This window comes from Syngnathoides biaculeatus, chromosome 9 (genome assembly GCF_019802595.1).
Source record: "Syngnathoides biaculeatus isolate LvHL_M chromosome 9, ASM1980259v1, whole genome shotgun sequence".
In the NCBI taxonomy this organism is placed as follows: Eukaryota; Metazoa; Chordata; class Actinopteri; order Syngnathiformes; family Syngnathidae; genus Syngnathoides; species Syngnathoides biaculeatus.
The window spans coordinates 31,901,717-31,905,139 of NC_084648.1; the positions used below are offsets into that span (position 1 = coordinate 31,901,717).

General features: G+C 37.4%; 1 protein-coding gene across 1 annotated transcript in view; it reads left to right on the plus strand.

Moving 5' to 3' along the window:
• Positions 1-3,423, plus strand: part of LOC133506152 (zeta-sarcoglycan) — a 188,332-nt gene that overhangs the window by 171,388 nt on the left and 13,521 nt on the right. The gene's annotated exons all lie outside the window — the stretch shown is intronic.

Genomic DNA, 3,423 nt, shown 5'->3' on the forward strand with positions numbered 1-3,423 from the left:
ATAAACATCAAGAATGACAGAGTCAGTGTCATAACAATAAAAAAAAAGTTTCTCAATCCTCTTCTATACTCCTGGCTGTAGAAAATAACATCAGTGTTCAACACTAAGTTTTTGCATGAATCCTGTCATAAAGATTGTCCTCTTTTTACTACTCACCCATTTATAGAGACTTGTATCAAAATCAAACAATTTATATTTAGGGCTTTCAATTTTAACGAGTTCATTTACACTTTCTGTTTTGAGACAGTTCCTTACGTATGTTTTTACAATGTTATGCCTGCCGAAGCCACGTTCTACGTCAACTACGTCTTTGCAGTTGCAGCAAACTTGTGATCAGCTGCCTACTGATGCTTCATGAAGTCATCCAACTTCGGCGCCACCGATGATTTTCAGCGTGTGAGAAGATTTTTTCTTCCACTGTCAATACACCATTGCCAGAAAAAAATTGTCTCTCTCAATTTGAGCCATTTGAATTTAGAAAACCTTCCCTGGCAAATCTTTTGCCTCTGCCCTGCACAGGATGTACATTTTCTGACAACAAAGTTGTGTTGGGTGTCTTTCCCGCGTAATGGATATCAGTCAAAGGTCGCAGCTGACATGCTGCACTTATACCACTGCCATTCTTTGTTTTTCGGAAGATAATCCTAAAGATTTAGACATTTTCCATAGCATCCACAGGTAGCATGAACCGATGGTGACGAAGCGTGGATTTGATGCGGAACACAGATGCAGTTGTCTCCGATGTAAACAATTATTTGCTCAACTTCTGGTAAAGATTCCGACGAAACTTTCGTCACGATAAAGCCTGGAATCAAATACAAATTCTTGTAGTATACATAAAAGTCTATAAAAGTACAGAATCGTATGCTAGGACAAACAGCCAATTTTTTTCGCCATTTTAAAACTTTACTCGCCAGACTTAGTATGTGTTCGCGTATGGCGAGGGCCCTGTAACTTCCTAACATGCTCCGTACGGTGAACTTGCATTTCCTGTTTACGGGTGAATCCTGATTGTCTCGGAGCAGACTTTTTTTATTTAATAGCGCTTATTAAATAAACACGTAAATTAATGTCGAAATAAGCGACGTCTTTCAATATTTATTTTTTCTACTCAAAAGAAATTTTACGCACGGCATTTTTCATGCTCAACTGTGCAGATTTGCGAGCACGAAGGCGTGCGGGTGCAGTCACGCTCATCAAATGTGAGTGACTGCTTTTATTGTTATCTAGATGTAAATGTGATTACTTGAGTGATGACAGTAGCCTTTATTATTAAATAAATTTGTATTTTTAATACATTAATACAAGAAAGCCATTATGACAGTAAAGTCTTCAGAGCTAAATTGTCTATTAGGCCCCATTCATGGAATATACAGTATAACATAAACATAAGAAGCTTGTGCTGGATTTGGGATGCATTGTCACATCAACGTGAAGAGCATTGAGTGAATTGAAGTGTTGAGAGTCTGTCATGTCTTATGGCTGAAGAAATTTCTTCTGAGACTGTTGCCTCTGATTTGACTATTAGCTTGATTTTAGCAGTGAAACCTACAATTATTGTGATGGGTTGAGTCACTGCTAGATGGCCATGATGTTAACAGGCAGTAAACAATCATTCCAGTCAGTTCAAAGAAAGGCAAGTGGAGAATTTCTTTGTGGCTGAAGATATTTTATTGGAAAGATTTTCTGTGTGGAGAGCCTTTTGGAGAAAAGGTGAAGGTTGCTCAAAAGGCTTCGCCTGTTCAGAGTTGAATAAGAAGCTTTTTAGATTGAAAGCAAAATGCCTTTTGCCACAAACTAGACATCATGTTGCCTTCAATTGAATGTTTTTTTTTCTTTTTTTTTATGGGTGACTGTGACCTGGATGACAAAGAATCTCCTCATGCCAGCATAGGCTCACACCTTGTGAAAGAGACTGAGCGGTGACATCTTCCAGTCTTGCGCTGTGGAAATGTTGTTCTCTGCATCATTGAACATGTTAAATGAGAGGCAGCACCAGCACATCATTGCGCTGCATATGTTGCCTCATCCTACAATCATCTCAAACAAAATGGAATCATCGCTATATGCCAAAATGCCCACCGAAGCCATTTTTCAAATAAGCATATATAGATCTGTTAAAGGACAGCTTATCCAGCTTCTTTTCCCTTTCATTCGCTGATGTTGGAAGAATGTGACTGTGGGTAGAACGAGTTGGAGCTACAGGAGGATGGCAAAAAATAGAGGTTTCTGTCAGTTTTGCAGGACAAAATAAAGGCAAGCCTTCAAAACGAAATTCATGTTAGCAATTGTCATTTAAGAAGACTATTAAAATTGAGAAAGTTAGGAAAGACATTCCTGAAAGGAGGGCTTGATGGGAAAAAGGTAAACCGGCAATGACTTCCATTAAAATTATTCTGTATCTGGCGGCTCCTCTATTTTTCCTCAATTATGTTATTGTTTTTTTAATCTTTCATTCTCGCCTACCATCTCCACCGGGAACATTTGATTTAATCCCAGCCCACCATAAAGTGAAGGACCTCGAAAAAATCATCAGTATTTATTTCACAAATCGATGCCTAAAATAAAACTAATGGGTTGTTATATAACCATAATTTCAAAACAATTTTCCCACACATATAATGCAAAATGAATGCATTTGCTCCATGCTCAGACTATTACTATCTGAAAAACCTTTATTAAGTGTATTGGGAATTTAGGTCATTTTTTATCATTATCATAACTGTACAAACAGTAAACTGCTGTGAAATACAAATAAAAAAAAAATTAACTATTCACCCTTTGAGAACACTTACCAGAGAACAATAATGGAAAGAGAACCCTAAAAGTGTTAAGAGAGTAATGCTGTCACTGCAGTATTTGACATTTTGTAGGTGTTGCTGGAATACGTCAAAAGCCACATGAAAACAAAAAAATCTCCTCTTGTATTGAGCAGCAGGAGGCACTCACCTCTGTGGTATTATTGCACACCCACACACAAAAAAAGAAAATGCAAATCACAGCTGAAGAGTTAATCCTGTTTAGATGTTCACTGAGCCAAGATTTGGTGATATCACAAAAGATCATCTTAGAGCTCCGAGCTTTGTTTGGCTTTTCAGGCATTCATTTTGGCTCTCTAAATTTGGGTGGTGTTTCTTTTTGGAGGATCCACTATACTGTTTATATTTTAGGGACCCAAAGTATGTGCGTGCATATTTGTGTGTGTTGGAAGTGTTACTGTTTTCTTTAATTGATAATTGGTAAATTGGCGTCACTACTGTACTAGTACTAGTAGCTTTTCCACTCTGAGCATACTTAAAGCATTTCTAACACTGTGGCCCAATTCACAGTCACACAATGATTCATGGAATACGTACATTTATTAACCACCTCATTCTTGAGTAAACATAATTTATATTTGTTTTCATTATTGATGTCCTGATT